This window comes from Lepus europaeus, chromosome 10 (assembly GCF_033115175.1).
Source record: "Lepus europaeus isolate LE1 chromosome 10, mLepTim1.pri, whole genome shotgun sequence".
Taxonomy (NCBI): Eukaryota; Metazoa; Chordata; class Mammalia; order Lagomorpha; family Leporidae; genus Lepus; species Lepus europaeus.
Window position 1 is genome coordinate 3,123,461 of NC_084836.1, and position 10,470 is coordinate 3,133,930.

General features: G+C 67.0%; 1 long non-coding RNA gene across 1 annotated transcript; it reads right to left on the bottom strand.

Moving 5' to 3' along the window:
• Positions 1-4,584: 4,584 nt before the first annotated feature.
• On the bottom strand, positions 4,585-10,196 carry LOC133767502 (uncharacterized). Its single transcript, XR_009866889.1, has 3 exons — positions 9,095-10,196; positions 6,663-6,746; positions 4,585-5,030 (listed from the first exon to the last, which is right to left on the bottom strand). It is a non-coding gene; the product is annotated as an uncharacterized LOC133767502 (long non-coding RNA).
• Positions 10,197-10,470: the final 274 nt, after the last annotated feature.

Here is a 10,470-nt window from a genome sequence, read left to right on the forward strand (position 1 = left end):
GAGCCCTGGGCACCTCTGTAGGGAGGCAGCAGCTGCGGGGCAGGCAGGTTAGTTGGAGGGGGGGGGGCTCTCTCCCAGTCCAGGGCTAGGAAAACGGATCTGATGGGGAGGGGGAGCCCCTCTCTGCCCCGCTACCATCAGGCAATAGCTTTGTCCTCAAAGGCGTGAAAATATTCTCAGTCCACGCACACACGTAACCATCCTTAAGAAAGAATGGCCGGCCGGCGCCGTGGCTCAACAGGCTAATCCTCCACCTTGCGGCGCCGGCACCCCGGGTTCTAGTCCCAGTCGGGGCACCGGATTCTGTCCCAGCTGCCCCTCTTCCAGGCCAGCTCTCTGCTGTGGCCCGGGAGTGCAGTGGAGGATGGCCCAAGTGCTTGGGCCCTGCACCCCATGGGAGACCAGGATAAGCACCTGGGTCCTGGCTTCGGATCAGTGCGGTGCGCCGGCCGCAGTGGCCATTGGAGAGTGAACCAACAGCAAAGGAAGACCTTTCTCTCTGTCTCTCTCTCACTGTCCACTCTGCCTGTCAAGAAAAAAAAAAAAGAAAGGAAGGAAGAAAGAACGTCCCAGCCTAAATCCTGTCCTGGGCGCCCCACTTTCTGGCCCCTCTGCTGGGGGCTTCTCCTGCCCTGGAAGCAGGGGGCTCTCATGCCCGGCCGTGTACAGGAGGCTCTGGGCCGAGCGCATGGGCAGCGCTGTCCTCGGCAGGTGGGCGGCCCCTGCCTCGGCTCTGCCAGCCTCGGGGGAGGTGGTGACCCCAAGGACAGAGGTCTGGACAGGCCTGGAGCGGGACACACAGATGCTAAGGGCTTGGGGGGGGCACAGAGGCAGGACAAGCACCCCTCGCTGTCCATCTACATCTCTCCCGCGGCCGGGGGCCGTACAGGCCACACCGAGGGTGTAGGGCCAGGGCCACTCAGGCTGCCGGGAGAAACGGCGTGCGTGCCTCCAGAGCGAGCGTCTCTCCCCAGCCTGTTCCCCGCCTCTGCCCATGGCAGCCGCGCCAGCCACCCTTGAGGAGCCCACACTGGGCTCCCGGGTCAGGCCACCCAGCAGAGCAGGCTGTCCCACGGTCCACAGCCAGGGCGGGCTCCCCGGCCACTGGGGACGTCCTGGGGTTGCCCTGTGGTACCCAGGCCCCTCTGAACATGCTGCTCTGACTCCTGACCCCCAGGGCTGGGGCTATCGGACAGGCAGACAGCTGGGGAGGAGGTTGGGGGCTCCTCAGGAACCTGGGGCTGCTGTACAAGGGTCCAGCTGGGCAGGGAGGCACCACCCACCCCACACTCTGTTCCCAGAACTGCAGTGGGGCCAGGCCCTGTGGGGGCCCGTGGGACAGCAGCCTCCTCCAGGAAGCCCCCCACCCTGCTCCTGAGGCCTGGAGTTGCCTGCTCCTGGCCGGAGCCGCCTGCTCCTGGCCGGAGCCTGGCCGGAGCCTGGCCTGGGAGCCCAGCAGGTCAGAGGGTGCTAACGCCAGCCCGGCCCTGCCTTGGTGCGGCTCAGGGAAGCTAGTTCCATGGGGGTAGACGTCATTCAGGAACTGTCCACGCCAGCCCGGGGCTTAATCGTGGCTGCTCTGTCTGCCGGCCAGGGCCGTCTCAGGGTGGCCAGGGCTGGGTGAGGGGCCAGGACTCCTGGCCCAGCCTTGCCAAGCCACGGCCTGGTGCCAAGCCCGGCGCAGTGACAGCCAAGGCCGGGCAGGGGTGGGGGCTGGCGCTGGCTCTGTCCCGGCCACCCAGGCCAGGCCGCTGGCCAGTGGTCTCCCCACTTCTTCCCCTACCAGGCTGCCGCATGCCTCAGCTACAAAATGGCGGACGGCGGGGCGGCCATTTTGTGGAGCCCTGGGAAGACAAAGGCAGTGGAGCTGGAGGGCGGGACCGCGGGCAGGGAGGGGGAGGCCCATCCGGTCTGGAAGCAGCCGCCGCCCGGCACTGAGGCCTGGAGGGCCTGGCCAGGGGCAAGGCAGGCAGGCCGTTTCCAGAACCTTCCTGCTGCCCCAGCCCCCACAGGGCTCGGGTGGTCCTGGGGGGAGGGGAGCTGTCCGGGGGACAGGGCAGGGGCAGCCTCTTGTGCTCTGGGGACCAGTAGGCCAGGGACCCTCGTGGGTGCAGGGAGGGCTGTCAAGGGGCTGCTGGGGGTCCTGCCCCAGGGATGGCAGCTGCACGCCCTCTTGGGCAGCCACAGTCGAGCCTGCTCTGTGCACGCCCCTGCCCCTGCCTGCCGCGCATCATCACGGGATCTCACTCGTGCTCCAGGGGCCGTGGCTCCAACCACGTGGCCACCGCCAGTGAGAGAAAGCCAGAGCTCAAGCATGCCCACTCTGCAGATGGCGGCACTGAGGCCCGGGCTGGGGGCAACAGGAGGGGCACTCCTGACACGCTGGAGGGCTCAGCCTGGGGGATCAGAGCCCTGGGCCACATGGCTCCACGGGGTGGGGTTGCCATGGCAACAGGGCAGCAGGGAGGGCAGGGGTTACCCTGACAACACCAGGGTGAAACTTGTGTCCCCACCTGCCCACATTCCCGCCCGGGGACCTATGGTGTGGCTGGCCACCAACCTCAGCCCCTGACGCCTGGTGACCCATTGGTCCGCTGACAACCCCACCCTCAGGTGCAAGAAGGCGGCACAGAGGGGCTAAGTTACCTCCCCCCACAGTCACACAGCAGCACGGGAGGTACCCATGCCTTAGGGACAGGAGAACGGAGACCCAGGGCCGTTTACCTGGTGCGGTCACGCGGCTTCTAGGAGGGGCCAGAGCCAGCCCCCACTATGGCAGGGTGCTGTAGCCTCCTGTCCCTGCTGACAGCCATGGGGGCAGCACCTCGCACCCTCGACTGCCCCTTCGGCGTCAAGCGCTGGGCACCGTGAGACTTCCGCTCCCTGATCTGGGAGAACCAAGCTCCTGTGCGGAACAGGTGGGACTGGCACCCCGGATGGCCCAGGACGGCAGCCTGGGTGCCCCCAGCAGCACGTCAGAGGGGGCCTGGGTGGCTGACCCCACCCCACCCGCAGTGCTCCGGCGAGCCCCGGGCCGTACACCACGGTGAGACCATGTTCACCCACATATAGGCCTGCTTCTGCACAGGTGGGGGCATTGTGAGAGAGACGGGTCCCTGTGGGAGGGGCTTCGGCCCGGGTCCCAGCACGCAGGGAACACCTGACCCGCGGGAGTCCATTGAGAAGCGGCTGGGTCCGGGTGCAGAGAGCAGGGGGGTCCCCAGGGGTGGCCAGCCACCCGCCTCCTGGAGCGCAGCCACACACAGGCCCTCCATGCGACCAAAGTGCAGCCATGGTGTCTGCTCTTTGTGGGCAAATAAAGGGTCCCGTCCCCAGCCGCTCACGGCCCCGCACCCGCAGGTGCAAAGAGAAAGCCCCTGTGTGTGGCCAAGGAGCACACGGGGCCCCTGGCACAGCACACATGGCTTCTGTGTGGCTCTGCCGTGGGGGTTGGGCCGTCACCCCTGCCCCGAGCCTTGGGACCCTGTGTCCCCACATCCTCACCAGCTGGGCACTGAAGCAGCCTCTCTCAGCAGGGACCCAGGAGCACAGGGTCGGTTCCCTCCAACCCCGGCTCCTGCTGTGCCCGCCCAGCGTGGCTGGGCACTGGGGCGAGTGCCCTGGGGAGGGCAGGGGGCCGAGGCGGAGGCGCCTCCTAGGCCCAGGGGGCTTCCAGCAGAGACATTTGGAGTCAGTGACGGACCACACCCTGCCGGGCCAAGCTGCAGTCCCAGAGGGCCTCGGCTCCCTGGCCACCCTCCAGGCTGCAGGCCAGGGTGAGCGGGTCCCTCTGCGGCCCAGGTCCCCCTGTGGCCGAGCCCCTGCCGTGGGAGGACAGGACGGGTGATGAGGCCCCACGACCGCCGGAGGGCGCGGCTATGTGGCCTACCCCAGGGAGGCACCTACTGCAGATGCCAGGGCAGCGTGCGGTGCCAGGGCCCAGGCACACACGGCACCGGCGCCTGACCGGGAGCCCCTCAGGGATGCCCACCCAGGCTCCTGGGACCTGCTCTCACGGCCTCCCGCAGGACATGGGTCCAAGGGCCCATGGCACAGCCTGTGCTCAAGCGCCTGCCAAGGCTGCCCCTCGGGTCTCACTTCCAGCAGCAGCTCACGTGTGGGGCGGACTGCGTGTGCCACAGCCGTGTGCGGGCGAGAGGGGGTCCCGCGGGAAGGCACCAGCTCCGCGAACTGGACCCCCTCGGCAAGGTCCCCCGACGAGCACCTGGGCCCGGCCACACCTCTGGCAACGCCCTCGGTTTCCAGGGCGCTCTACTCTGTTCTTTCTCCCTGTCCTGACTGGGTCACACCCCACTTCTGAGCCATGGCCCTGCGAACAGATACAAAGGCCCGGACAGACCGGCCACTCAGGTCACACGCAGCAACCCAGGAGTGGCCTGCTCCAGTCCTGGTGACGGTGGGGCCTGCCCCAACCCCACGTCCCACTGACTCCCCAGGAGGCTGCAATCACGCAGTGGCTGCCCCGCGGCCTGGCTCACAGGGCAGGGCGCGAGCAGGGGCCCAGCCTGGCAACAGCCAAGCAAGTTCCCAGCACGGCACAGCCACGAGGCCACCCTCACCGGCAGGGCAGGCGGGGCACCTTCAGCTGGGCAGCCCCTAGGGGAATCTGCATTTGTGGCCAGCAGCCCGTGACCACCAGCCCAGCCGGCCGCCCTGGCCGCCCCGCCCCGCGCACAGGAACTTCAGTCCGTGAAGGCAGACCCCAGCCCAGCCCCCAGTGAGACCTGGGCAAGCCCCTAACTTCTCCATGGACCCTGGCCTTTGGGCATGGCTGGCGGACGGTGGCAGCCAAGGTCAGCGTGGACCCTGCTGAGCCCACGCAAATGAGCAAGAAGCCTGCAGCGGCCTGCGTGGGTGCCTATGTGTGCACGTGCACACACGTGTTACCTGTGTGTCGAGTCAGGCATGCCCTGCAAGGGATGGGAGCCAGGAGGGAAGGGCTGACCTGCGGGTGGAGTCACTCAGGCTTCCAGCATCACCGGGAAGTGGCCACGAAGAGGGGGTGACACCTGGGAGGAAAGAGAGACGCTGGTCAAGTCTCGGTGTGGAGCCCCGGGGGCAGGTGTAGTAGGGGGAGGGGTGCACGGGCCTCGTCTGTACCCCGTCCACTCTGGCCCCACGGCCACCCCAGGAGCCACGGCAGACACGACCTGGTGCCCCACACACTGGGCTGAAAGGCGGCGGTGTCCTGGGCCCACACTCTCAGAGCCCCTCTCTTGCCCTGGGTGTTTAGGGTTGGGGAGGACGAAGCGAAGCAGCACAGGAACGCTCAGTCCGGTGAGAACCCAGGAGCAGGGAGCACCTTCCCTCCTTGGGTCCGCTCTCTCCCAGCATCACTTCCCAAGTGTCACTGATGCAAGGGACGCCTTGCCCTCTTCACTCTGGCTGCTAGGGAGCTCTGACAGAGTGGCTGCTCCAAGGCCTGCCTTCAATGTTTCCTTTGCCCTAATTTTCTCAGCTGTTTGTTTTTTTTCTTCCTAAATCGTCCGTATCACCTTACGCTGCTCCACATGTGCAGGGTGTGCAAACTCACACTCTCTCTCTCTCTTTCCCACACCTTAGTTCCCTTCCCACCTGTGCTGCAGTGAGACCAAGGTTCACCTCTGTGGGAGGGGGTCAGGATGAGCCAGACCCCCATCTCTCAGCCAGGCCTGGTGCCCATTCTCAGGAGCCCACGGGGCTGGTAGCAGCTGCAAGGCCAGGCCTGCACACGGGTGCTGTCCCAGTGTGCAAGGGGACACCACCAGAGAGCCATGTGGGCCCGGCAGCCACACACGGCACTCGTCATACGCGGGGTGACACATTGGTCCCAAGGAGTCAGTCTCGCTCCTTCCCACTCGGCCCCTCGTGCTGTCCTTGCTGGCTCCACCCCCTTCCCAGGGCATGGAACTGACCCAGGCCAAGCAGCCACAGCAGGCCTGGCTGCCCGTGGCACCATGACCCTCCGGCTGCTAGAGAGCCGCTGCCAACAAAGGCCCCGCCCCCCGGAGCTGGGGCTGCCAGTCACGGCACGGGGTGGGGCGGAGGCCGTCCGTGTGACGCTGGCGCACCTGCACTCCAACTCAATGAATGCACACGACACAGATGGGGAGGGGAGGCAGGGGCTGCCAGGTGGGGCCAAGTACCCAGGGCAGCTTCCCCGGAAGTGTGAACGCCTCCCACTTCCTGGGTGCCTCTCACGCGTGCAGAGGCTCCCTGGACCCACTCACTGAAGCCACGGGTGCAACCCCGACTCCACCAGGAGGTGCTGCTGCTCGTCTCAGGGATGGGCGCGCTGAGCCTGTCCAGTCGGGGGCTGCGGCCGGGTGCCGGTCACCTGGCATAGCGCAGCAGGCTCAGAGCCAGCACAGGCGACCTCTGCAAAGGCCCCGCCCTCCCTGCGCTCTCCTGGGCACTCCGTCCCTGTCCCTGCTTCCAGGAGGGGAGGCAGGGCCCTGCCGGGCTGCGGGCAGGTGGGCAAGGCTGGGGTGACACCAGCACGCAGCCAGCCGGGGACTTGCCAGGAGCGCGTGCACCCTCGGAGACTGGACAGGGCAGCCTGCTGTCGAGGTCCCTTTCTCTGCAAAGCTGTCTGCTCCCAGGCCACTTCTGACCCCAGCGGGCCCCATCTCACCCCCAGCCCAGGGCAAGGACGCAGCTACCTGGGCTCTGAGGTCCTGGGGACGGGGCTCCAAGTGCACGCCAGACTCCCACCGGCTCAGGGGTGCGCTGGTCACGGCCGCCTCCTGCAAGACACAGGGACAGAGGAGTCAGCTGGGCAGCTCCAGCGGCTCGGGGTCCCCTCCCTCCACCTGACCCGCCCGGGAGCCCAGCGGGGAAGAATTCCATCTGAAAACTGACTGTGGCCCCCCTGACTTCCCCTCACAGACCCCGCCCAGCCCAGCCCCGCCCAACGTCCAGGGCCTGGAAAGGAAGGGGCGACTGGGCTCCTCCAGCCGCCCGCCCTGGCAGAGCTGGGTCACTGTCACAGGAGCGTCCCCTGCTCCAGGCCTGCCTCGCCTCCCAGGGGCCAGCTCCGCTACGGAAAACCTTCCATTACAGGGAGCCCTCCAGGGTTGGGGGCCTCCCCGGCTCTCGCAGCAGGCGGGAGGCCCTGGCCTTGGCTGCCAGAGGTCTGCACTGACCTCCCCCCCCCGACTCTGGCCTGTGTCTCTGGCACCCAGGATAAAGGGACGCGCTGCCCCACCCTGCTCTTGGAGCAGCATCCGCTATCCAGGCCTTCAAAGGTGCAAACGGGTTTTTCCCAAGTGGTGAGTAGAGCGGTCGGGGCGAGCCAGGACTGAGCCCACAAGGACACCAGGACTGGGAGCCGACACTCGGCTCCCGCAACGCCAAGGTCGCTCCTTCCCTTCCCACCCTGCACACTGCCCAGACCCCGTGACTGGAGGATCAGGGGCAACTCCCCCCTAATTAAGGGTCACCCTGGCCACCACCAATCAGGGGGTACCGCTCTCCTCTCAGCTGTACCCCCAGCCTCCCTTAGCACTCGTGGGGCCCCAGGGGCTGGAGGACCCTGCCGGCGGCCCCAGCACCCACGTCTGCATCCAGAGGGCCACAAGTGGCCCCAGAGAAGCCGGAGCTGATGGAGCCGAGGTCGGCCCCGGCCTGGCCACTGCCCCTCCTCGGGCCTCCTGGTCTCCGGCGGGTTGCCGCCCTGACTTACAGGACAGGGACCAGGTGTGGGGGGGGCCCCTCGTGGCCCTCACCTTGGATGGCCACACTCCCTCCTCGCCGCTGCCACCCCTACCTGAGGGCCCTGCGGGGTCGGCCGGCTGCGGCCTGCAGGCACCCCCGGCACTCTGGTTGGGGAAGCCCATGCGGCCCCTCACCAGCCACCCCGGGCCCGGAGCATCACCCAGGCCCTCCCCTGCAGCCAGCGGAGCAGCAGCTTGGGGGCCTGCCTGGGACAGTCAGCCTGGCTGGGGTGGGTGGCAGAGGGCCCACTGCCCAAGCACCTGGGGGCACTGCTGGGGACAGCACATCCCAGCTCCCACAGCCCCAGCAGTGCGGCCCCCTCTTCTGTCAGCAGCCTGCATCGATCATCTAACTGATGTTGGAAACCAGGCATGCAGGCCAGAGTGGGCGAGAGGCTGAGCTGGACACGCGGGCCCCAGCAGTGTGGGGGGGGGGAACGTGGCGGGGCTTCTCCCCCAGCCACATCCATGGCAGGCACGGGGATGCTGGCTCTGGGGGCCTCACTGTATCCCTCAGACACAGAGCCTTTGAGATGTGACAGGGCCCACGGGAGCCTCCCCAAGCCGCCCCCTTGAAGCCAGCATCCCTGGGCATGGTCACCCCACCTGGGCCATCTTGGTGGCTCGAGGCCCATGGAGGCTGTGCCGACTCTGCCTGGAGAGCACGGGGCTGGGCCAGAGGCCCTGGCAGGGCCAATCCTGGGTCCTCCCTGACCCTGCCCACGAGCACCCAGGGTGCATCTGCAGGGGCCCCAGAGGGGCCGCTGGTGCCCAGCTCTGGTGGACAAGTCCCTGAACCCTTCCGGGCCTCCGTCTCCTCATCTACAAACGGGGCAGGTGCACCCGCCACTCGGCGCTTCCACCACAGTGGTTCCACTGGGCCATGGCGGCTGGTGTGCTGACATCGAGTGGCAGAGCCGTCACACCTGTGAAAGCAGAGGCTGTCGGGAACCTTGGCCTCTTTTTTTTTTTTTTTTTTTTTTTGACAGGTAAAGTGGACAGTGAGAGAGAGAGAGAGAGAAAGGTCTTCCTTTACCATTGGTTCGCCCTCCAATGGTCGCTGCGGCCGGCGCACCGCGCTGATCCGAAGCCAGGAGCCAGGTGCTTCTCCTGGTCTCCCATGGGGTGCAGGGTCCAAGGACCCGGCCATCCTCCACTGCACTCCTGGGCCACAGCAGAGAGCTGGGCTGGAAGAGGGGCAACCGGGACAGAATCCGGTGCCCCGACCGGGACTAGAACCCGGTGTGCCGGCACCGCAGGTGGAGGATTAGCCTAGTAAGCCGCGGCGCCGGCCACAGCCTCAGATCTTAACAGGGGCCACGGGCACCTGCTGGGTGAACCTGACGGCAGGGGTAAAGCAGGAAGCACCCAGCACTCACAGAAGGACCTCCCGCAAGGCAGCCACCAACATCCTGCGAGTTACCACGTTGCTTCCAGAAAAGCCCCACGCACAGCCGTCCACACAGCCACCCGGAGCTCGCTGCTGGGCCGGCGCTGTCCCGAGCCACGTCGGCATCTGCAACAGCAGGAGAACAAGGTCTGGTCACAAAGCAGTGAGGAAAGGAGTCCCGTTTCCAGACAGCGCACTCGGAACATTCTAGATGTGCACGCAACCAGGGTGGGCTGGGCCTCGGGCAGCGGCGGCACCACGGTCAGCAGCCGCACTGGGTGTGGAGGATGCAGTCTCCATGCGCTCCGGGGCACCCCCCGAGGGCCTCTGCACCTTTGCAGTGGCCAGAACAGGCACCGATGGGCGGCCCCTGGCCACTCAGGGAGCAGCTCTGGGGCCTGGGGGAGGACAGATGGGGTGACCCGGGCAGCTCAATTCCCCTCGGGCCAGATGGGTTGTTTTCTGATTTCTGTTCCACTGCAAGATTTTGGGAAATGGAGAAAAAAAGAAAACCAGCAACAAGCACCCAGGACACTGTGCTACACCCAGCTCCTGGTGAGACGTGCTTCCGGGGGTCCCCACACCCAACGACCCCAGCACGTCACGCGCAACAGCCCACGAGTAGCCACCAGGCCTCGTCGTCACGGCCACTTAACCCAGTGTCCACCCCAAGAGGAAGGGCCGAGCTTCCAGACTCCCCCATGTGTCGCAGGCACCAGGCCAGCGTCCCCAGCTTTGTGCACCACCCTCTCCTCCGGCCCCCACAGGAGACACCAGAGCCTGGGTGCCAAGTCTGTCCCCTCAGCTCCCCCCGGGCTCACTAACATCACAAGCCGTGCGGCGGATGAGGGCCAGAGTGAGCCGGGGCCCGGGGGCTGGGGGTCCCAGACCCCGCGACGGGCACCACGGCAAGACGAGGGCTTCCATGCCTGTGATGGAACCGAGAGAGGGGCTGGGCTGGCAGGAACCACTCACTGCGAGGAGGACAGGCAGGAGACCCCGCAGTCTGTGAGGGCTGCCTGGAGGAAGAGGACCCTGGGCCATGCAGGAGATGTGCAAACCGAAAGTGTCAGGTTAACTTAACAGAACACGCTGCTGTGCACCACGGGGCCCTGCCCGTTGGCACCACGGCGTTCCCTGTCTACCGAGACAGCAGCCTGCTCCGTGACCACCGCCGCCCCAGCCCTGCTCCGGACACCCCTGGGGGCAGAGGAGAAGGCCCAGCTTTAGGTCAGCGGCTAAGCCTTCCGGAGCCCGGCTCCTCGCCTCTGAGACAGGGCTGGCAGCAGGCTGGGGCTCTGTGCAGCCACCCCAAGTCAACGGGCGTCAGATCCTGGCCCCTCACCGCGCCGCCTCCTGCCCAGG